Source organism: Triturus cristatus, chromosome 8 (genome assembly GCF_964204655.1).
Source record: "Triturus cristatus chromosome 8, aTriCri1.1, whole genome shotgun sequence".
In the NCBI taxonomy this organism is placed as follows: domain Eukaryota; kingdom Metazoa; phylum Chordata; class Amphibia; order Caudata; family Salamandridae; genus Triturus; species Triturus cristatus.
Window position 1 is genome coordinate 606,952,916 of NC_140591.1, and position 25,811 is coordinate 606,978,726.

Below are 25,811 nucleotides of genomic sequence, written 5' to 3' on the forward strand. Positions count from 1 at the left end.
TAGCTTTCAATTCATCTTTATTGTCAGTACAAGGATATAAGGATGTAGCATTCATTGCAACCATCAGAAAATTATCCTCCCAAGGAATGGCACAGATTCTGGTTAGAAACTAATTGGTGCCTCTAGTATGAGGGAAATGGTTGAATTAATGAAATCAGAAAAACTAGGTAAGTATTCAGAGATGTATTCTTTAAGGGATGCTATTCCTCATATTATTGGCTTACTTAGTGGTGGTGAGGAATGTTATGTACTTTGTAGAGAAAGTAAATTGTATATGTTTTGGAATCATCCATTTTAAAATATGTGTACTCCCCATGAGTTAATTCTTCCCAAGGATTTTTCCAACAGAGGTTACAATTTCATTTTTACTTCCTGGAGACAGTTCTGTGTATCATCTCATAACATTCAGAGCCATTTAATTGTGAGAATTCTTCCTTCTCATAATTCTTAAAGTTTAAAATGACCACCTTCTCTGATTTACTAATAGTAAGTCTATTAACATTCTTCTCTGCAAGAGTCAAATCTTTGCATGATTACAACTGATTTCACCAATATCTTTGAAAATACTTAACATCAATTGTATCCTGATTTACCAATTTGGGAGTACAAACTGATTTGGACTTTAAGCCACTGTCTAAAAGGTTTGCACAATGAATGATTAACAGGCGAGGTGTTCCTGATTTGTTTGTTATTCTTCAAATAATTGTATTGAGTGTACCTCTATTACATCTTGCACTGTCATGCCTGTATTCTGTATAACTATACTGGAGCACCCATTTCTCCTCTAGCCTTGTGAAGCTGAAAGTACAGTGAAATTAAATGGAGAGACAACATATAACATAAGTGAAAGATGGGTAACTGTGACTTTTATACCTTCAGAATCTGACTGGTATCATACACAGCTAGAGCTTCACACTCATGGTCCATTTGATGTCATCCAGAACCCCTTGGTGAAAAAGATCTTGATAGTCACAGTTACCCATCTGTAGATACAGGCTTGTCCCAGAACCTCTCAACTGTGAACAAAGATATTCAGCTATTTGTAGTTGAAAGGTAGTTTACTTTCCCACTCACTGCTCAGCTTATTGTTATATTCTCTTCAGCTTCTTAACCAAAGTACATCAGACTTCCTTGAGGGAAAATTGCTTAAGAGAGATATTGAATTTTCCTTGTTCCCTCCAGTATCCTATTATTTGGACAGCCTACGGCCACTGTTATTTACAGGATACAGCCAGCTATTTTAACCTCTTCTAAGGTGCTATGTCAATAAAGATACTTGTGTTCTGTCATTTTTTCTATCTACAAAATCAATTAAAACTATTTTGAACACAAAAAGTGCTTGAAATTTCAAATCAAACACCATTTTGTTTCTTGCTGGTTATTAGACGATCACCAGTGTATATTTATGCATCCTTTTTCCTGTCTAACTAGAATTCACAAACTAGACCTTGTTCACAAAATAATGTGCATGTTCATCATCATTCTTGAATTACCAGATAGGTCAATACAATATAGTATCCATTCACAGTCTACCACCGCAGTGAGCGGTCTAGTTACTTCCCTGGATCGGATCAATGGGGTTAAAAGGTGCTACACACGTCTCTGCGCGATGACGTCATTCTGTTACCGTCCTTCGATGTGGACTCTAGGAACAGGCCTATTTTAGGCTTAAAGATCCAATGTCAATTCACTGAAGGTGGGTGAAACACTGTGTCCAGGTAGCATCAGACCCCTTGATGAAGTAATTTATTTTATGGAGAGAACAGCTCTTATTTACCTTTACATTTATTGACTAGTGTTACATTATGTTTTCTGGAGCATAGTGGTAAAGCATTTTGCAAGTAACAACTATTCTTTTCTGCAGTTACTGATAAGCTCTATGGAGCATCCTTTTTAGATACTCAACTATGAGAATTCTCTTTGCTTCTGAGCACAATGATACACATAAAGGGGAATTCAAAGTTCAGGTGCACAGTGCCTGTTTTGCTTCCAGATTTAATAAAGAATATACATAAAAATGACTTGAAAATTAACAACTTTTAACAACTGACACTGTAGTAATTACTAAGTAGGGATGTCTCAGTCCTGAAGAAGGCTGTTGACTCTCTTGGGCATTAGTTGACAGCTGAAACATATTGACGCAAACATAGGGATGGTAGTGTGATAAGTACCCTGAGACCATCCAACCTGCTATGTTTTCAATCATGTCATTGGAACCCACAAATAAATTCAAATTGAATGGCTATCTTATTTAGACACTGTAATTCTTAGCATGCTTTTGGAATCCTATGAAGTGTGGATTCTAGTCAGGAATGTCATGATGCGGGTGGATTCGGAATGTTTATTGAAAATTTGTGGCAGTTGAACTAAAGTTGGCAGAGGAGGAGCTCCTGCGTGTCCATCCTCTGCTATCGTGTAGCTCTATTGTACTTTTAAACTTACCTGTTTCCTCCTGGTGAATTCGGCGTCATCACTACAAAATGTTGGCGATGAGCTGAGCTACACAGTGGGACCGTGTAGGCGTCTTGTCACTGGTTGCCTAGAAGTGCTGGTTGATATATTCAGCAGAGCAATGACGCTAATATTACTTCAGGCTGGTGCATGGAACATGGTCGATAATCATCCTCTGTGTCCACGGGTGAATTTGCATCTCATGTGATTAGTGATTAGACTATCCTCAAAGCCTAGCCCGCTGCCGCTTTATTTCACTCCTGTGCTGGCATGGCCGCCATTTTTCTGCGCATTCCTGGCTGGTCCTGCAAATCTTTTCACGCCTCCACTATAACATCTGCGTCCTCAATCTAGATCGTGTTGACCGCCGTCTTGGGAGTATTTTAGATTAAGCTACTGACTGTATCGTCAGCAGGCAAGTGGCCATTTCTGGGACCACACTATCTTTAAGCAGTTTATCAGCTCAAATAAATGTTGTGCTGTCACAACGTCAGGTGGTCATCTTGGATGTACACTTGGTACAAATTGTTTGTGTCATGGTCTATGCATAATTTCTTTAGTTCGACCTCAGTATTTGGTACTGGTGCATGGTGGCAGTGGCATGTTGTGAGCAGCAGTGGAAGAATCAATTGTTTGGAGCTGCATGCATTTCATATCTGTGATGCGCACACCTTTCCTGAAACTGTAAGTTCTGTCTCATTTGGAATCTGGTGCATTCGATATCGCAAGTCTATATTGCTGGGAGCTGCGTTTGTTCACTAACGGTGATGCGCACACCTTTTCTGAAACTATAGTGCTTGCTTGGATTTTTGTGTGTTCATTATCGATGCTGTGCAAATCATTGTTTCAAAAAAAAAAGAAAGGGTAAACAATGAACTGTAACACGGAGCAGCTGCTTACAAGCATGCCGCTGTGTACTTCATGAGCATCTATGTGCGTTCACTAACTGTAATGCGCACACTTCTTGTAAGCTGGTATTAACCCGGTGGTATGTGCACCATTCATTGGGAAGAAACTTTGGCACGTGTCTTCTCAGTGATGCGCACAGCACTCAGCTGACATTTTTATGCTTTGTTGTATTTTATGTGTCCACAATTATTTTTACATTTTGTGAATATGTGCTAATTTAACAGTTGCCTACACATGAGTTACTAAGGGTAGCATTATGTCTGGTGAAAAGAGTTTACTATTATTGCTTTATAGCCACCTGTGTCCTTTCTTCAGACTTATTCTTGCTCTGCATTTTGCAGGCAGTCGCACCACCGGTCAGGTAGGCAGTGAGGTTTGATGCCTTTGAGACCTATTTGAGGAAAATTGGAGCATCGAGATTCAGGGCTGAGAGGAAAATATGTTTGCTTCTGCACCCTCTTGGCTTTGAGGGTAGGTCTGTGTTGAAGCATTTACCGAAGTTACTGCAGGTACAGTAGCGGCCCGTGGAGGGAGTGCTGCGGGGCGGTGAGGTGGGGCGGGGTGGGGGAGGAGCAGGGTGGGGGGGTAGTAAACTACGGAATAGGGCCCAACGGAGGTAAGTAAACAAATAAATAAATAACACAAATTTCAATGTGCGTGCTGCATCGCCAAATGCGATGCAGCGCGCGCAACAAAATTCGTTTTATTTATTTATTTGTTTACTTACCTCCGCTGAGCCCTATTCCGTAGTTTACTACCCCACACCCTGCTCCTCCCCCGCCCCACCACACCGCAGCACTCCCTCCACGGGCCGCTACTGCTGCAGGATGATCATGAAGATCAAGATGAATACTCGGAAGCTGTGAGGAAACTCAAATTAAGATTTGACAAACAGCCTAGTTTGATGATATTAAGGGACACATTCTTCAAACGCACGGAAAGTGCTGAGGAGGATGTTGATGCTGTATTCCTGTGCTACACGGGTTGATGTCTGAATGTTCGTTTGAGAGTTTCACGGGCAGAGATCAATTTGTTTGTCAATGTAAGGACAAACAGATTCGACAGAAACTATTACCCGTGGATAGGGTGTCACCATCAACGTGGCAAAAAGCTTTGATCTTTCACACATTTCTGCAAGGGAATTGGAGGACAGACCTCTGGAAGCAGTTGGTGTCATAAAAGCAGGGCAGTCTCATCAATCTGCTAATCACACTAGGAAAATGGATGTGTTTAAAAATATGAAAGAGCAGAGTTCATTCTCAGTGAACTCTGTCGTGTGTTTCCGGTGTGGCACATTATGCAGTGGCTGTGCAGTCTGTGATTGGAGGATCACCTCAGAATTTGAGCATTACAGGAGAGCTGATTGATCATTCCTGATCATAAAATCAGAATCTCTTGACCAGTATGTTTCCGGAAATTGTGGTTAACCAAGAATGGAGCTGTGCGTTTTGCTTGCTGGCCTTCCGATATGTTTTTTTCTTGTTTGCAAATCGAGTTTTTTTGTTGCTGAGGTCTTGAGAGTACAAATGCTTTGGTTTGGAGGATAGTGCCCTCAATGGGGGATTTCCCACAATAATTTTTATGGAGTTCAGAGTTTCGGGCAGTACGTTGATGAAATTTACAGGATAGGGCTGAGTCTCTGAGTAGCCCAATTCTTGTCGGAGAGAGTCAAGTAGACATTTGTAAAGCTGATTTTTTTCATTGCACCGGCAAGTGGCGGTGTTAGTGATGAAAAAGATGTCAGACAGTCTGTCAAATCTAGTAGCATCTCCGAGTACAAGCTATAGATTCGAGGCAGAATCACACACACGGATATTCTGAAGATGACCTGCGGGTGGCTAGGAAAGTGTGGAGTTTGAGACTGGATCTGGTAGGGGGCCAACGCTATTAGAGGCAGATTTACAAGCTCCTTCTGCCACTTTTGCGTCATTTTTAACATAGGGCTGTTTCTGCATTCACTAGTGGTTTCCTGCTGCTCACCTGTGTGGCCTCGTGTGTCTCCTGGGTCCACTCGTTTTCCTCCATCTGGCCTCCCGTCTCCCCCCCGCCGTCGCCTGACACCGCGACCGCCGCGTGGGGGGAGTCCTCCACGGGGACTTCATTTCCCAGGCCCCTCAGCGACCCGGAACTACAAACCACGCCCTTTGCGCGCCCGGAGGCGCTACTTAACGGAGCCCGCCCCCGGCAGAGCGGGGGCTGTTTCTGCATTCACTAGTGGTTTCCTGCTGCTCACCTGTGTGGCCTCGTGTGTCTCCTGGGTCCATTTGTTTTCCTCCATCTGGCCTCACGTCTCCCCCCCGCCGTCGCCTGACACCGCGACCGCCGTATGGGGGGAGTCCTCCACGGGGACTTCATTTCCCAGGCCCCTCAGCGACCCAGAACTACAAACCACGCCCTTTGCGCGCCCGGAGGCGCTACTTAACGGAGCCCGCCCCCGGCAGAGCGGGGGCTGTTTCTGCATTCACTAGTGGTTTCCTGCTGCTCACCTGTGTGGCCTCGTGTGTCTCCTGGGTCCACTCGTTTTCCTCCATCTGGCCTCACATCTCCCCCCCGCCGTCGCCTGACACCGCGACCGCCGTGTGGGGGGAGTCCTCCACGGGGACTTCATTTCCCAGGCCCCTCAGCGACCCGGAACTACAAACCACGCCCTTTGCGCGCCCGGAGGCGCTACTTAACGGAGCCCGCCCCCGGCAGAGCGGGGGCTGTTTCTGCATTCACTAGTGGTTTCCTGCTGCTCACCTGTGTGGCCTCGTGTGTCTCCTGGGTCCACTCGTTTTCCTCCATCTGGCCTCACGTCTCCCCCCCGCCGTCGCCTGACACCGCGACCGCCGTGTGGGGGGAGTCCTCCACGGGGACTTCATTTCCCAGGCCCCTCAGTGACCCGGAACTACAAACCACGCCCTTTGCGCGCCCGGAGGCGCTACTTAACGGAGCCCGCCCCCGGCAGAGCGGGGGCTGTTTCTGCATTCACTAGTGGTTTCCTGCTGCTCACCTGTGTGGCCTCGTGTGTCTCCTGGGTCCACTCGTTTTCCTCCATCTGGCCTCACGTCTCCCCCCCGCCGTCGCCTGACACCGCGACCGCCGTGTGGGGGGAGTCCTCCACGGGGACTTCATTTTCCAGGCCCCTCAGCGACCCGGAACTACAACCCACGCCCTTTGCGCGCCCGAAGGCGCTACTTAACGGAGCCCGCCCCCGGCAGAGCGGGGGCTGTTTCTGCATTCACTAGTGGTTTCCTGCTGCTCACCTGTGTGGCCTCGTGTGTCTCCTGGGTCCACTCGTTTTCCTCCATCTGGCCTCACGTCTCCCCCCCGCCGTCGCCTGACACCGCGACCGCCGTGTGGGGGGAGTCCTCCACGGGGACTTCATTTCCCAGGCCCCTCAGTGACCCGGAACTACAAACCACGCCCTTTGCGCGCCCGGAGGCGCTACTTAACGGAGCCCGCCCCCGGCAGAGCGGGGGCTGTTTCTGCATTCACTAGTGGTTTCCTGCTGCTCACCTGTGTGGCCTCGTGTGTCTCCTGGGTCCACTCGTTTTCCTCCATCTGGCCTCACGTCTCCCCCCCGCCGTCGCCTGACACCGCGACCGCCGTGTGGGGGGAGTCCTCCACGGGGACTTCATTTTCCAGGCCCCTCAGCGACCCGGAACTACAACCCACGCCCTTTGCGCGCCCGAAGGCGCTACTTAACGGAGCCCGCCCCCGGCAGAGCGGGGGCTGTTTCTGCATTCACTAGTGGTTTCCTGCTGCTCACCTGTGTGGCCTCGTGTGTCTCCTGGGTCCACTCGTTTTCCTCCATCTGGCCTCACGTCTCCCCCCCGCCGTCGCCTGACACCGCGACCGCCGTGTGGGGGGAGTCCTCCACGGGGACTTCATTTCCCAGGCCCCTCAGCGACCCGGAACTACAAACCACGCCCTTTGCGCGCCCGGAGGCGCTACTTAACGGAGCCCGCCCCCCGCGACGCGGGATCGCGCGCGGGTCGGCGCCGGGAGAAGCCCGGGACAAGGGCGGGACCGTCTGTGGCCGTCCGGGGCCGGAGGAGGCCGGGCTGGGCCTCGCATCTAAGATTTGCGTTCTGGAACAGTTGTGAACCTTCCCCCTTGGCTAAAGCCATTTTATTTACTATCGTCAGTCTTTTGTCTTGTTTAGAGTGTGTTCCTTTTTATATTGCTTGGATTTTAGATATTTGTGCTAGAGGCTCCTCATTGTTTATCGCTGCTGACTCATTGGAATTATGGGGAAGCACTCCAAACCTACAGTTAGTCGCCCTATGACTAGACAGCTAGCCAATTCCAATTCACAGATCCCCAGTCTTACAGCGATAGATAAGATGCTCCAGAAGACAATCGGGGCGGTGGCTACAGCCATCGAAAACACGGAAAAACGATTGTCGATTACACCGGCATTTAATATGGCCCCCCCTTCTGATGGATTGGCTGACTTTTCCTCATACCAGGTGGATCCCGATGCAATGTCTTCCATGTTGCCCTCATTCACACAACTACCGTGCGCTCAGGCACAAATAGATGAACCAGCTCTAGTGGTAGATGGGCCATCATCATCCTCCTTTGTTTCTATCGTGGCCCCCATAAAGCAGTCAAAGCCAAGAAAAAAAAAAAACATAAACTCAGAAAAAGGAGTTTTCTCCCAGTCCCTCCTGTAGACAGCCCTCCCCTCTTGGCCCCGATCCACCACCCTCCTACTTCTATCCCTCCGACCTGGGTGACTACCTTACTAATTGACCTACAGTCACACATAGACCAGTCCCTAAACCATCTTTTAAAATCCCTGTCATCTAAAATCGACAGGTTGGTATCATTAGTTAATACCATAGGGTTCGGGAAGAAGCAGCCAAACCAGGACTTAAAGTCCAACTTGGGCAGCACGGAGGGTGTCAGTTCTCAAGCATCTTTTACCAATCCTACCCCCCAATTACAGCCACCCTTACCCCCGATTCAGTCGGTTACGGACACTTGCCAGCCTTCTTTGGTGCATTTAACTGCCCCCTCCCTCACTGCTGGTCCTCGTACGTCCCTGACTGCGCCCCGTGCCCCCACTGTCGTTCCATCACATGAGCAGCTAGCCAGCTGCAGGGATTTAGCTCCTCTGAATTCAGACAGGGATGGAACTTGCCTTCCTGGGGGGGGGATCCGAGCACCCAGGAGCCTGGATGATTCCCATCCTTTAGTTCAGCTTCCCCCGGAGGCAGCACCTTATGTGATCGTGCTCACAGGAGTTCCACCGTTAATGAATGGAAGGGGGGAATCGTATTCTGAACTAAAAAATAAAGTCATTCATTGGCTGTCCAAAAATAGACCATTGAAGGGAGCAGGGAGAGGGGAGATTCTTCATGTTCGGAGGGTTAACTGGTTGGGGTCCCGCCCAAAGGACATAGGGGGGGACTGTGTCCTGATTAATTTTAGAGACCCCAGAGTAGTAGGCCACATACTGGAGCGGGGAGGGCACCATAGAAGGGGAGCCATTGAGGCATCGCACCTGGGGTATTTTTATTCCATCCCAAATACTCTGGACCCAGTTGATCTACCATACTTCCACCAGGTCCCTCATAATTCATTCTTTAACATCCCGGTTGGAAACCGTTTCGGTGTGCTTAATGCGGTGGACTGACCACCACTTCTGAGCCCTAGTAAGGGAGGGTCTATGCCTGTGGGAGGGACTCAGGTTGGGGATGCCTTCGATACGATGTTGGCTGTGTCCTCGGTAGCTCTTGGCACGGAGAGTGGCCCTGGGCCCCCTTTTTCCTCACTTCTGTCCCCCAGTGCCACAGTGGGTTGTTTAGTATTGAACCCCCTTGTGCATTCTGCTTCTCACAGCCCCCCCTCTTCCCCCCTCCGGTTGATAGTCTCCCCCGATTACCTATTCGGAGACCACTAGTCGGGTCTTGGAATGTGGCCGGTCTGGAGTCCAAACTCTCTGATCCTGAGTGGGGAGAGCTAATGGACAAATATGACATCTGCATATTCCAAGAAACCTGGCTACGGTCTACACCTTGGAGGGTGGGTTATGCATCGTTTTCGGTCCCTGCAGTCCAGGGGACGAGAGGAAGACCTTCAGGGGGGCTAGTAGTATGGGTTGCAACACACTTGGGGTGCTCAGTAAAGTTACTGGATTCAAAGTCCCCTGACATTCTATGCCTGTTACTCACTTTCCCTGCTAGCTACTCGCTAGTAGTAATAAATGTGTACTTGCGCCCCCAGCCGGTTCAGTTGGGTCTGTCGATCCTGGGCGCCCTGGAAGATGTTTTACACTCTCTTCCACCCGCGTCCCATAAACTAATTGGCGCAGATCTCAATTGCCACTTCGAACCCCTCCCTGGGATCCCCTCTCCCACCTGTGAGGAGGACGAAACCTATCTAATCCCAGACCTTATCTCCTATCCGGCCAAACGCCTTTCCCCTCTAGCCCTTGAGATTAACAGGATCACTATCGCACACTCCTTGCGGGCCTGCAATGGTAGACTCAGCCCGGACGTGCCGGGGTCTTTCACCTTTAACAGAGCCGGGAGCTGCTCGACCATTGACTATGTTTTGGTGAACGTGGAATTTTGGTGCCACTTGGCTGCCTTCTCTATTATTCCACGGGTCGACAGCGATCACAACCTACTGTCTCTGGAATTGATTAACAAGTTAGGTGGTAGTGAATTTTCCAGGCCCCAATCTCCATTACATAGCGAGAATTTGGTTCTAGTGGCAGGTGGCAGAAGGATCAGGTGGGAAAGGGTAGCGTCTGATGACCTAAAGCTTGCTGAGATATATAGCACTGTGTCTCGCTCCTTGGAAGCAGTCTCTCACCTTCTGAGTCCTGCCGGGGACATCCCGCAGTCCCGCCTTTTCGATCTCCAGACCATCCACAAGGATCTCCTTGGCAGTTTGGCTAGCTTCTTCTACAACCCTATTGTCTCAAAGCCAAGGCCTTTTAGGCCCGAGCACTGGTTCAATGGCACCTGTAGGCAGGCTAAGTCTGCCCTGATAAAAGAAGTAAAGGAGGGTACCCCGTCTAGCATCCGGGCGGCTAGGGCCACCTATAAAAACCTCATCAAGGAAGCAAAAGCCGAGTGGGAGGTACTAAGGTGGCAAAATTTACTCCAAGCTCTAGTAGCCCGTGATTCGAGGGCGTTTTGGAACATTGTCCGAACGGGCACGGTTGCCAGTCCCCCAGCAATTATTCCCAATCTTAGCGAGGAGGTCTGGCTCGCCCATTTCCAACCCCTCTTCTCGGTCACTAACCCCCCGGGTGGTACCGATGCAGGCTTGCCACGGACTGATATTGCCACGGACCTGTTGTGTCAGGAAGGAATTGAGACTAGTCTCTTTTCTATACCAGAAATAGAATTGGCCCTCAATTCCCTATCAGTAGGGAAAGCTCCGGGGCTTGACAAGATCCCCGGTGATCTCTACAGAAGTGATGTAAAAATCTGGGCCCCTTATATATGTGTATATTTTAATGCTATTCTGCAGGGCCTTAGAATTCCGGACACTTGGCTGGGTGCAGAAATTATACCCATCCACAAAAAATCTTCCCCACTGGATCCAGCCAACTACCGCCCAATAAGCCTGATTGATGTTTTACAGAAGCTGTTCGCCCGAGTCCTCTTATCCAGACTGCAGTTCTGGATGGAGGATCAACAAATCCTAACCTCCCTCCAGGCGGGGTTCCGAGCCAAGGTTTCTACTATTGATCAATTATTTAGATTACTTTTGATTTATTGGAAAACAGTCAGCATGGGTGCTGGTAATTTGTTTCTGATCTTTGTGGACCTCCGGTCCGCTTTTGATATGGTGCAAAGGGAAAAACTCTGGGCCCTCTTGCTAGAGATGGGTGCCCCCCCCTACCTTTGCCATTTATTCAAACGCCTCCACCTAGGCACCTACGCAAGGGTGAGATTTGGGAGATGCGGGGAAATCTCTGGGCCATTTCCGGTAGAGAAGGGTGTGAGGCAGGGCTGTGTCCTGGCCCCCACCCTTTTCTCCCTTTTCATCAATGGGCTGATCGAGTATCTACTGCACTCCGCTAACTTGGACTCCCCTGTACTGGCAGGGCGTAAGGTCCCGGCTCTAATGTTCGCTGATGATACGCTCCTGTTATCCCAATCCTACATGGGCATCCAGCGTACATTAGAGGCCTTTTGTTCCTTTTGTAAAATCAGGGACCTGGAATTGAACCTTTCGAAGACCAAATTTATGGTTTTCGGTGCTAATTCATCTAATTGCCCCCATCCTAAACTGGGAGAGGTTGAGTTGGATAGGGTTGCCACGTTTGAGTATTTGGGGGTGACCCTTAATGATAAAATGAATTGGGGGTCCCATCTGGCGAAGGCAAATTTGAGATTAGCCCAATCAGTGGGGGGAATCCTGAAGGTGTTTAATAACTCCTCTTTTAAACCTTTGGGCCCCCCCATGGAAATCTATAAATCCCAAGTGAGAGGAGGAGCACTTTACGGTGCTGAATTATGGGGATATTTCCCCCCCGCTTCCCTCTCATCTATTGAGAATTCTTTCATCAGGAGATTGTTGAAACTACCTGCCAGCACCCCATTAATTCCTCTAAGATGGGATCTGGGTCTGGTTCCCATAGAGGAGATTGCCCGGAACCGTCCGCTGCAGTTCTGGAGGCGTCTTTGGTCAACGCCCGAGTTGGTAAGCTACAGGTATGATCTTGGTGACATTATGGCAAGGGGAAAATCGGATAAGATCCCTTGGCTTGCTTACATAAAGAACCTTTGTAACCTAATTGGGATGAGGAATTTATGGTCCGCCCCGGAAGCGACCTGCCGCTCACTCTCGAAGAATTCATTGCGGGAGGTTTTAAAATCTTATAGGAAGGGTATCCTACTCCATTCCTCCCTGGGTAGGCTTACTGACACCTTTCTGGATATTAAGTGTAGTCCCCAGTTTGAAGTTTTCCTGGACGTTATCCAACCACCTTTGGCAAAGAAACTTTACACCCAGTTCAGACACGGTTCGCTACCGTTGAGAGATCTCACTCACAGATGGTGCAATGTTGTAGATCCCGTTAGCTCGTGTCCCTTATGCTCTGCTATCTGTGAAACAGAGCTACATGTTGTTCTCTTTTGCCCCTTATATACTACTGCAAGGAAAAAGTAGATTATCCAGTTATGTAAGTCTAGGGGTCTCAGGGACTACAAGGAGGTGTTCAGAATTCTGAAATATGATACCACCCCTTTGATAGTGTTTGCAATGGCTAAATTCCTTCTCTCAATGTGGTTTGCAAGGTCCAAATTTTTGTCTTCTGTCGCTCATCTTTCTGATTCAGTATTATCTTTATCATCATCATAGTACTTTGAGGTATAATGTGTATATCTTTGGCCCTGGATTAATTTTAACATTTTTCTCTTCGCGGAAAAGTTCACGTTTTTACTGTGTATGTTTTATGGAAATTGTCTTAATGTCTTAATGGATTACACTCTACGCAATGTTATTTAATCATGTTTTAAATGTACATATGTATTTATGTCTTTTTATGGTATTATTACCGAAATAAAAGCTTTGACTGACTGACTGCTATAGATTCACATAACTTTGACGACTATGCTCGAGGATTTTGGTTTGGATATATGTTCTTTTCTTTAAGGTGAAGTAAGGCTTTTAATGTATTGTCGAATATATATGAATGGTATTAACATTAAAGGGACCAGTCCGTCGTATTCAAGCGAGCATTCAATCTGTGAATAACAGTTTGTTCTTTCTGTTTTTGAAAAACATTATATTACAGGCATCATGCAACTTGTAAACTTTGTTGCGTGGTACACTTAAAGCATCACTAATTTTAAGCTTCGAACATTGTGTAAATTCTTTTTTAAAAAGACAATATATTTAAATGCTGCATCACACGTTTATTATCTGTAGGAAATTACCTAATAGAGGGGCATATTAACAAGCCAGGCGATATAATTATCGCCGCTTTAGCGGCAGAAAATTGCCGCTAAAACGGCGATAATGGGCTTGATAATATGCTCTATGGAATTCCAATTGAAGCTCAGGTTAGATGTCCTTCACATTTAACATGGGTTTCAATTGGAATTCCATAGAGCATATTATCAAGCCCATTATCGCCGTTTTAGCGGCAGTTTTCTGCCGCTAAAGCGGCGATAATTTTATCGCCTGGCTTGTTAATATGCCCCAAAATGATTCCCACTGCTACTGTATCTGACACTATCTGAAAACGGTACGTTTTATGAACCAACGGTCACACATCCTTCGGAAAATAAAAGTATCACGTGACTGACCACTTGAAAATGGTAACTCAACGTAGACCAATGAATTCATACTTTGTAAATTAATTTGCAATCATTTTCCCAAGAAAATGTTTGGGACACGTTTTCAAACACGCACACCTTTGAAATCTGTCAGGATGTTTATTTTTGTGGTGCTGGTGGAAGTGACATTTAGCTGCGACCTCTGTAATCATTCTGGGAATGTCATTCGTCCGCCCAAAATTACAATTGTTCCTCTCTCACGCAAGGCAGTATTTGATATTTTCAGATACTGTATGAATAAGAACAGTCAAACAATTTTCGTATAAATCACCACAAAGTCGGAGCCCAAGATCAACTCGATATTAATTTCACAACATATTTCAACTTTATACAGTAGAGGATAAATGCCAACAGCACTAACGCGTCAACCACAAGCACTGTTCCTTAAAAACCTTGTATACGATTTTACAAAAATGTATAAGAATTTAATAAATATTTGTATTTCTTCAGTTTGAGGTAAACTGCCAATTTGCGCAATACAAGTCCAGCGGCGGTGCGTCCATTGGGGCGCAGGGGCGGAGCCCCACTTACCGCGAACGCACGCGTCGCAGGCAGCTGAGCAATGCATCAATCATCATGAAACTGAATAGCTTGCGAGGCAATGCGAGCCGCGATGAAGGGGGTGGGGCCGGGGGCGAGCACTGACAGTGAGTGAGTGACAGACAGTGCACAGTAACGGCAGCGGCTCGCATTTTATCTGCGCATGCTCGAGTTTGTCTCACGACAAGCACGAGCATGCGCATTCGCCGCACTGTAGCCATGTGTACTAGTAGTGAGAGGAGGGGGCCGAGAGGCTGAGGGTTGCCTCTGCAGCAGCCCCGTCTCTCGGTATCCGGGCGAGCCCTATCCGTGCTCTTTCGCCAATCCAGGGCAGGCGCTGCTAATGCGGCGTCTCTGGATTGGCTGAGAGAGCCTGAGACAGCCTAGGAGTAACTGCATTGGGTGCCGCGCAACTATGGCCAATCACTGTGGCTTAGTCTGAACACAGTGACAGTGATTGGCCATGAGGTGCGCTGCGCACTCTATGCAATTCTGTCGCGTCATCACGCACGCGGTGGTGCCACTGTCTGTCTCTGCGTACACACCTCGTGGCGGCGGTGCGTACAGGAGCCCCGTCGTGTGACAGTGTCGGTGACGGTGTGTGTTAATTGTTGACTCCTCTCCGACTGACTCGTCGTGGTGGTGACAATTTTCTTGTTGACTGCCTCAGTGCCCTGACTTGTCCATTGGTGAGTACTGTCGTTCATTGGTTTATGCTCAACTTATATGACGATTTCTGTTCATGTATGACTTGTGTGTTTCCTGCCAATATGGTTGTGTTTTTTTCTTTTTGCCATTATGCCCTGTGTTTTTTTCGTGCTGTTATAACGTGTTCATCTGCTAAAATGACCTGTGTTTTCGAAGCTGATGTTCTTGCTGCTGGTAGGTGGGCCCGATATATGCTAAAGGTTTATGATCCTATGCTATGACCTGTTGTTTCCGGGAGGTGGGGCCTTTGTTAAATTTATACTTGCCGGTTTCTCTCAGCATGTATTTTTACTACTGGTAGATTGGGCTTGCTTTCTGACTTGGTTTTGTGATACTTCCTTTGAGCGTCACCTGTGCATTTTTTTTTCTTTTTTCATCCGGCATAGCCTGTGTGTTCAGTTTACCCCTCCCTGCCCGATCGGCCTGCTGTTTTCCTGGCGGGGTGGCCTGTGTTTTCCCAGCAGGTGTTCTGACTGCTGGTAGGCCGGGCCTGTTTTATGTGAAGGTTTATGGTGGTATGCAGGTACAGTCTGTGTTTCCCTGCAGGTGTTGATGTTGTAGGTGGGACGGGCCAGTGCTTGGATCAGCAGGGGGAGGCTCGCTCCCTGGCAGGTTCTGGCAGGCTCGAGCTCTCGGGAGAGCTGGGATTGAGCAGAAGCTCTCTGGGGTGGGCAGTGACCGGGTGCCATCTCAGAAGACCAGCCTCTTTACTCAAAAGTAAGCACACCTGCCCACTGTGGACAGACACTATGTGTTATTTTTCAAGTCAGATTGTTGCAACCATTGCTGTCAAGACTTTGGGCTCGATTTAGAGATTGGTGTTAAGGTTCTCCATCGCAAACGCCCACCTACCTCTCGGGCCACCCACGTTCTGAAATCCTGGAGAGACAGGAAACTTATACTTGAATAATAAATTAACAGTGTAAAATCCTCTGTATTTTTAAACATGGAATACTGCCTCTATTTGCTTTGATAATTATTGGTGAGTGGTGACTAGTTGACGTAACTCTCAAACACTTTTGAAGTGATGTCTTTGTATCTGCAGTTTCAATTTCGAATTTTATCTTTGTCCTGAGTTGGGTCTTAGTGCAGGGCTTGGCCCGTTTAGGAAGAAGCAGTATTGTAGGGCACCTTGAACCTCCTGCCCTGGGGTGCCTGTTGGTGCAGATTTAGGTCTAGTTAAGAAGCTGTGTTGTATAGGACGTTGTCTCTCTTGCCATCCTGCCCTGGTGTGGTTTTAGTGCAGCACTAGGTGACGGTTTAGAAAAAGAAGGGTTTTGAGTCACCTTGTTTATCGTGCTTTGATGTGTTTTTAGTGCAGCAGTAGGCCTGGTTAAGTTGCCAGATTGTAAGGCACCGTGTCCTTCCTACACCAGAGCGCCTGTTAGTGTAGCACCTGTTAATGTAGCACCAGGTCTGGTCATGAAGCAATGTTATAAGGCCCATTATGCCTCCCGCCCTACGGCGCCTATTAGTGCAGCACAAGGTCTGTTGAACATGCACTATTGTAATGCACCCGGGGAGCCTGTTGGCAGAGTGTTGGGTCTGGTTGTGAAGTAGTATTGTATGTCATCAGGTCCCTCTTGCCATGGAGTGCCTGTTAGCGCAGCACTAGATCTGGTTTAGAAGAAGCAGTGTTGTAAAGCACCTTGTCCCTTCTCACACACTGCCCTTGCATGTGATTTTAGTTTAGCGCTTGGTGTGGTTAAGAAGCAGCAGAATTGCAGGGCACCTCGTTCCTCCTGCCCAGACATGCGTGTTAGTGCAGCGGTAGAGCTTTCTAAGTTGAAGTATTGCAGGGCACTTTGTGCCTCTTGCTCCGTGTCACCTGTTACTGCAGGTCCTAGGACGCTTGATTCAGGTCCAGGGAAGACATGGCTTGGCAGTTCGGGCTGGACTCCTGCACTTCACCAGTCCCCAAGCACAACATACCCGCTCGCCTGTACGCACTGTATTTTCTTTAAATTTCACCCTGTCAGTATTTTGACAGCTGTGTTCATCATTCACACGCTTTTACACGTAATCCAAATTATAATTGGCATGCCAGCCATTGCTCTGTGTGCTCCGCGGAGAGGCCAAGGATTGGATGTGCATGCCTTCAAAGCCCCTTTATGACACAGTGACAGGCACTGTGACAAATTCACGCGGCATTCTGTCAAACGTGGCCCACCCACAACCTCAACTCACACAGCTCCATAGAAGCAATAGAGAAAAGGTGCTGGAGAGTAAAGAGACAGGGTGTGTGATATGCAGAATCAGTATTTGAGAAATATATTAGGAGAAAAGGGATCTACATGGCTAACTAAGAGACTGCAGAAGAGAGTGATGTGAAGACGACAAAGGGGCAGACTGAGACACTCCGAAGACCTTGCCCCTTATGCAGACTATAATAATATTTAATGTATAGTCTACTACTAGCCTCCTTATATATATACATATGTATTGTGCTTTGCTGAGTTTATGAAACTTTTTTGTCCTTTTCTGCTGACTGTAAGATTTTTACTCTGCTGTTTGTCATAAAACCTGCTGCAGGATCGGACATTTGATTGAAACATACATGCCAACATTTCAGAAGAGCAAAGTGGGAGATTGTAAAAAAAAAATCGGGAGACTGGGGCCTTGAATCGGGTTACTGTCATGTGTAGGCTTTGTAAGTGTGCTGCAGCAGGATCGGACATTTGAAACGCAAATTCACATGTTTTTTTTAACACCTTTCAGAAGCATGGAGCGCAATGGCAGGCAGAGAAAGAGGGGGATGCAAGAGTTGTGCTGAGATAACGCTTCGAAACTTGTCTTTAGTAGAAGCGTTTGAATTTAAAATTTTGATCTTTTATATTCCATAAAGATACTATAAGCTAAAAATCATAGCATTATTACATTTAAATGTAAGCAGGTTCCAATGGATAATTTTAACGTAGCAGACTAAAAAAAGTCTGGTTTCCCCGAACATCAAACAAAATAAATATTTTAAGAACACTGTAGTTATTTTATGTTAACTTGAAGAACTGACGCTGGTAAAATTCATTGGGATTACTTGTATTTTAAAAGCAATGCTTGTCTAGTTACAGCACGTTATTTTTATTTTCAGCACCTTCTAAAGCTTGACAACCCTTACCAAATATTTTTTGGTCATATTTCCGGCGAAAAACAAGACCTCCTTTGCTGCTCTTTCACCCCGGCTACGACCCAGCAAACACCAGAGTTAAAGGTAAGGAAACTGATGCTATTTTATTTTTTAGATTGGAGTTAGAGGTATGTGTGTGGTCACTGTACATGGTGGTTGGGGTAGGCACACATTCTGAACATTGTACCCTCAGTGGATGGAATTTACTAACACCCTTAGCCCTGTGATTTGGGCAATAACTGTTGTTAACAGCACTATCTATCCCTTGACTTGTTCAAAGCCCTCAAGCAGTGTCTGTTTCAGTGCCTTCAGCAACCACTATGGCACACAGAGGCAGCAGACAGTAAGGCTGTATTTTTAGCAGTCATGTTGTGCAAAGGGGAGCTGTTGGAGATTTATTGCGATACTGCACAAGATATATGTATTTATACTGCAATTTTATATTATTGCACCGCACCTTATATGTTGTACTTTGATTATTGGCAGGTTTCTTTAATATATATTGGTAAGGCCAGCATCGTCATCATGAATACAGTACAAGAGCTGATTACAAGGTCATTCCAGGCACGGCCACTTCAAGAGAAAATAGATTTAAAGCAATTGGGACCTCATCGGCCTGACCTAAAACTACAGCAAACTTCCCAGGACAGAGGAAAAATGTCCACACGTACATTCTCAAACGCCTGGTACACAAAAGCTGATTGGCTTACAGGGTGCCCTTTAAGAAATTCTCTGTTCTGCTTCCCCTGCTTGCTGTTTGGTGGTGAGTTTTCTTGGACAAATCAAGGAGTAACAGACTTGAAGCATTTGTCTGAAAAAATAAAGAAGCATTCACGCACAAGAAAGCATATGGAAAACCTGACTAGACTGGGAATGTTGGGGGAAGATGCTCCGATTGAGCAGCAGATAAGTGATGCATACCGCAAAGCAATACAGAAACACAATGAAACAGTTGATAGGAACAGACAGATTCTATCCAAAATAATTGATTGCATTCGTTTCTGTGGTGCTTTTGAACTGGCATTGCAAGGTCATGATGAATCGGAAGGTTCCCCAAATCCTGGAATATTCAAAGGCCTTGTGGATTTAATAGCAAGCATAGACAAGGATATGGAAGCACATTTAGCACGTGCTACAGTCTTTAAGGGCACCTCTAAAACAATACAAAATGAACTTCTTGAGTGTATGCTCGAAATTATGAGAAGCCATATTGTGCAAGAATTGCAAAACACAGACTTTGTGGCTATTCAGGCTGATGACACCACTGATGTGGCCACTAAAACACAGTCCGTATTAGTGTTTCGATACATTGACAATGACAGACAAGTTGTGGAGAGGTTCTATGGTTTCACACATTTAAGAGACTCTAGTGCAGAAACCATTACTGCAGCTATACTGCGTCAACTGAGCTTAATTTTTCCAGAGCTGCCTCAAAAAAAAAAACTTATTGCGCAAAGCTATGATGGTGCGTCCGTAATGAGTGGAAGCCTTAGTGGAGTACAAAAGAGAATTCGAGATGTGTACCCTAATGCTCATTATGTGCACTGTTACGCTCACCAACTTAATCTTATTATGCAACAGGCAGTATCAAAGATCACCGAGACACGAATTTTCTTTCAGGATATAGGAGGCATGGCAGCATTCTTCTCGCGTTCCCCCAAAAGAACAGAAGCACTTCATGACATTGTAGACAAAAGCGTTCCAAGGGGATCCTCAACTCGTTGGAACTTTAACATCCGTACAGTCAACCTAATCTATGAACATAGAGAGGACCTTCTGAAATGTTTTGAAGCCATAGAAGCCAATGATGAGTTTGATTACAAAAGTCAGATTGAAGCCCATGGCTTTGGTAGAACACTACAAGACAGAGAGTTTCAGTTCTTACTGTATTTATTTCATGATATAATGGTAGCTGTTGACCTGTTATACAATCAGTTACAAGCACGAGAGATAGATACTGTCAAAGTGCAAGTATATACTACTATGTTTGTACAAAGCATAAGCAAAGTGAGAGATGGGGTTGACAATTTAGACAGCAAACTGCCAGAGAAATCTTTTTTCACATACCGCAGGAAAAACATCACCACTATGGTCCGAATTGCAAAGGAGATCTGTGACATTGTAATTGTGCAGGCACGAGAGCGTTTTTCTTTCACTAAACATTTGGTGAGTGCCACATTATTGCAAAGTCAACAGTTTGCCAAATATGATGAATCCTTCCCGGAGCGTGCTCTGAATGAGGCTGTGGGAGCTTATCCTATGCTCAATAAAGAAGAGCTGAGAACTGAGTTGACTGTACTGTACGGAATGCCTGTGTACCGGAAGGCCACAAGTGCCTTGTCTTTGCTGGCTTTAATCCATAAACTTAATGTGGAAAAGTCACTTGGAGAGACAGTGGCTTTACTTAAAATTGTCATAACCACTCCTATGACAACAGTCGAGGCAGAACGATGTTTTTCAGCCTTAAAGAGGATTAAGACATTCCTGAGAAACACCATGCTTGAGGAAAGACTCAATGCTTTGGCAATGCTCTCTGTAGAGAGCAAGCTAGTTCAGAAAATCCCGGACTTTAACACTAAAGTTATTGAAAAGTTTGCTGCTCTTAGAGAGAGACGTGCTGATTTCATTTACAAAAAGTAAACAATGTTGAATGCTGCTACTTTGCAACCAGTTTAGTTTGTTAAATAAAAAACATCTGTGAGTGAGGTACTCAGAAATGCATTGTATCTCGAAGTCTGTTATGAAGCTCTGTGGTTATACACTGAATAAGCAGCTACCTATGTTATATGACATCTCTTTATTAATGTTATAACTGCACTTTCACAATTGCTTTATTAACCTTCCTGCTTTCTCAAATTTGCTTGAAAATGCACCATTTCTCTTCTCTTTTTTCAAAATTTTCTCGGGGGGAGAACCCCCCCGAACCCTCCTTATAGGGGTTCGGGCTCGCTCGCTACGCTCGCTCGCTACGGTGAAGTATACCAATCATTTTACGCCCCACCACTTTAAAATGTCACCAGCCGCCCCTGTACAAGTCCAGTGAGTTCACAGAATACGCGCACAGACATGTTTTCAGCTAATCCATTGCCTACATTTACAACAATCTTCCTCACTTACATTTTTATGATACATAACCAATTTAAAATTAGTTTAGCAATAAGATATGACTCTATTCATTCTTGCACATTTTTCATGTATGACCCCATATCATGAAATGCAGCTGCCAGCACGTTTGCATTGTGTATATTAAAATCTGAAAATAATGTACTAGCACTGCAAATCGAGTGTTAACTCAGGATTGTGAATATGTTGACATTTTGGGATGAGTGGATGAAATTGAAGTAGAATGCATTGAGCATGAGTGGTGTGTTTTTAAATGTCCTGTGTTTTTTAGACTCCTTGACCAGTTGGAAGAGGCTACTGACAATTAAGGGTTCAACTACAGTGCAGATGATTGTAAGATTTTAAAGTCTCCTGACCTACTTTGGCAACACAAGTACGTCTAATTAGCCTTCATTACAATGTTGCACCAATAATGTTTAAAAAAAACCATGGCGGAGGTAAAGAAAATACCTCCTAGCTTCAATGACAACACAGGAAAGCGTCTCGCAACTTTGACCAGATGGCACCGGGTGGATTGACATCGATTAACATGTACCGGCCCTTTATTCTGATGATGACAGGAATTTACATTTCTGAAGTAAATAAAAACATAGCAAGTCTAGTATTCATACTACAGTCCTCCGGTTCTTGGAACATTTGTAGTCAGAATGACATCAAACTGAAGCCAAAGATGTGCAGATAAATGAAAAGAATCACACCACAGGCCTTCTCCATGTATGCGGCCAGGGTCTGGACCAACAGCAACGTATCCATCAGGATCGGGCCAACCCAGTTCCAGTTTAGGAAATAGCGGAAGATGCACCTCTTTAAAAAACACCACATCCTAAGCCAGTGACAGCCAACTTCTCCTCCGAAAACCCAGCTAACCCTTCAGTCCCTTACCTGTACATTGCCTTAGACTATGTGCAGTGCTCTAGTACCTTTTCACTAGGTTTGTGCTACAGAAATACCACATACATACATAAATTCATAAAGCAGACCTAATGCCTGTCTTATACATTGGTCTTTTAGTAAGAAGGACACTTCTATAAATTGCCATGGACATAGCCAGGTAGTCTTTCATATGCCTTAGGACTGACAGTAAGAATTTGATGATTTGACGATTTAAAACAGTTGCTAGATTTGCCCACACTGAGATCCATATTAACAAAGGTGCTAATGGTATCTTTTTCTCTAGGTAAGTGAGGCCTAACTCTTCATGCTGGACGTAATTTGAAGTACTTTGAAGGATACTTAGAAATTGTTTACAAAACTGGTTTTCCACTACTTGTACGGATGAAAGTGCAACATGACCCAAAAAACCAGCACCATAAATGGCCTTTGATGAACATTTGTTACTATAGCTATCCAGACGAAAAATGGATCCCAACCACGATTTTGGCCTGGTGAACTATGTGCTGCATTTAAGACCTTAGTTGCCACTGGAGTCCACAAATCTATACTATGCTTTAAAAGGTCTGAAGGAAACCCATCTGGTCCTGGTGCTTTCCCAGGGTGGCACTCTTGAATTGATTTAATAACCTACTCTAAATGAAGGACCATTCTCTTCCTTGACAATTTCATGGCGTTATCTGTGATTATTTTGTTAACGCCACAGATACTACTGAGGTGGTGCAACCATTTACTATGTGTGAAATGGGAGTCTAACTGGGAAACAGGGCCTTCACAAAAAAAGAAACTGTTAACAGCATGCCAGAACAGAGGTCATTCTTTTAAAATACTACATTGATGCAGATCCTCCCAAACCTTAAAATACAAATCTTCCCCTTCATATTATAAATCGTTTATTTTTGAAGGAACCATCACTTCTTTGTCGCAAAGGACAGTATCATAGCATGCTTTAGTGCACGCACTGTGGAGAAAAATATATATCCATATGTATGCATCACCCAAATAGGTGAATCAATTCTAATTCTCCCCCACACTATCTCAGACCCATTGAGATAGCTATGTCTGTCTCTAACCAAACTGCTTGCTCTCTCCTCCAAAGTCCCCCCTCCTTAACAAATTTAGTCCAGCTTGACCCAATGGCCTTTATTGCCATCTCTGACACGTCCTTGATTAACAGCTGTCAACATACATACTCTGAGGCCTCTGATTCTTACATATTTAGCCCAACCTATTTTCTGTTCCCTTGTTTGCTTATACTGTAACAAGTATATTTTGCTCTATGTCTTGTGCTTGCAAGGCAATTCTTTTGTCTATATATCTGTATATGGATTTCGCCCCTTCTGGCGTTTTTACTGGTGACAGCACTTTCTTACAAATATAAGCTCCCCACAAAGTCAGACCAGGGCAGAAGAATCTTCTTCCAAGACGTAACACTGGGATGTGAGTCTGCCTTCTGCCTTGGCATGCCAATACACAAGGAAGCAGCAAATACATTTCATCTGTGTCGAGGCCTGCCTGGTGTCTGTGTGTACTTTGCGTTGCTTTGAGGAGAGTTGGAATTTTATTGCTAACAAGCACGGTCAAACCATTAATACTTCTTTACAATCAGAGGCACTATCTTTTTTGATCTCATCAGACCTTCAATGGCATTAGAAATAGCTTTAACTGCTTCCAGAATGTATTCATCAATAGGTCCTCATTTAGACAATGTAGCAGTTAATCAAAATTGAAGCTTGCTACTGTTTTAATCATCATAGGCGAAATGACCAGCCTGATCTGCCTACCTGCTGAAGTCGTAATGTTTGCGCAGTGAGCTACTGGGAATCAATCGCACAGCAGCTCCCTATCTACTAGCTCCGGTTAGCTGGCTCTCTTAGATGTTAGTCCTCCTGAATGAACCCGAGGGTGCGGGGCTAGAAATTAGCATGCAACTGCCCATCCCAACCTAACCCGGGGTCACTCTCCCTCTGCGTACACATCCAACCCCTGGTTACAACCCCAACCTCTGCCCAGACTACTGACCTCCCTGTGCCTCCTATGGTGGGCACACACCTCTGCCCAGTTGATTTGCTTATCTAGACTTCCTTGGTGGGAGGCATGGCGGGTGCAGGTATCTTACCAAGACCTCCATTTCGCATCTCTCCCAACCTAGAGCCGGTGGGCCAGAATACTTTCAGAATCATATATCCCCCGAACCTTTCAAAAATGCTGCAAAAAACGTAAAACATAGACTACTCAAAACCCATCCGGACACCCTTATCTCAGACCCCTTCATCAATAAAGGTGCTATCATAAATGATCTCATCTTCTACACTAAAGGCATGCTCAATGGCAGAAGGCCATTTACTCTCTCCTTAAGATCTCCTCTTCCCTTAAAACTCCTCGTGGTCTCAGAGTGATAGTTGCGCCCTCCTCAGCCTATACAATGGAAGTTACCATTTCACTTTACAAAAACTGAACCATCCTTATACAAGCTTATGAACGCAATCTTATGCTGTTTGACAACTTTTTCCACACCATCATGAAGACAGTTGCCAGCTTCAGGGCCGCCCCCCTGGGAGGGGATGGCTCAGCATGGGGTCCCCCTGACCATGCAAACTCATTCTCCTGCCTCTCTACCACCAGCTGCTAATACTACCTTGGTCCCAAAGGGCCCCCCTGTAGCTACCTCCACTCAGATTACCAATTCCACCGCATTGCACGTGGTGCTGAAGGCCCCCCTCTACCTACCACCACTCAGATTAACAATTCCACTGCATTACACTGTGTCAACGAGCCGTGACAGCACGCTCTTCACAAGAGTCTACATGCTCCCCCACTCACATTTAGCTGGTTCTAATTCTCCTAGCGCCACAATTCATAACACTGTTTGGTTTCTCCCCAGGATCCCTGCCCCCAGCCCAACCAGCAATCCCCGACCTGGTCAGACAGGCGGCCAAGGGTCTCCTGCTGTCTGTCCCCGCCTCCCCTATCCCACACATTCCCCTAAGCACACAGCTCCATCTCCCTGAATTCCTTGCCCCGGGGCTCACTCACGCACCACCTGCCCCTTTTTCCCCTTCCCCCACTAGCTATCCTCTGCCACAGGGTTCCCGGGTCCTAGCCTCTCATCTCCAATCACACACTTCATTGGAAGCCCGTCTCAATGAGATTTCACTCTGCCTGCAACAACTTAAGGCAGATGTGTGTAGCCTTTCACACATCACTGAGGATCTGTCAGTTAACTCCATACTAAGCCGCTCCATTATGACCAATCTCCATCTACTCTCGCTCCCAAACTGTGGTTGTACCCAGCGCCCTTCCCTTCCCCATCCTTGGCGAAACTCATCCCACTCCACCAGTGCACCCCATAGGTGGCCCTCCGCTCCACACCCTAATTACCCCTTTCAACCCTCCAGATGTAGAGCCTAACTGTCGGATTGTGATATTCACTCTCTCCTACTCATATGATCTGGCACTTTCCTCCTCCCCATCAAACTTCCATATAATTGAATCAATCCCTATTGATCCCTAAAGGGATCCTAGGCCAAACTCAAGAACTTTAAATGCGAACACCTCACAATAGTCACCCCCACTCTACCTCCACCAACGGACACCCCCGTTAGTCTCAAATTTGCGCTCCTACACTGAAGATTGGCTGTTAAACACGCTGCGGATATTGACGATCTCATCCTTGTCCAGGATCTTTACCTTTTAATGTTGACCGAAACCTGGCTAAATGACACAGCCGCTCCTATCCTGGACGTTCTAATGCCTCCCAACTTTGATAT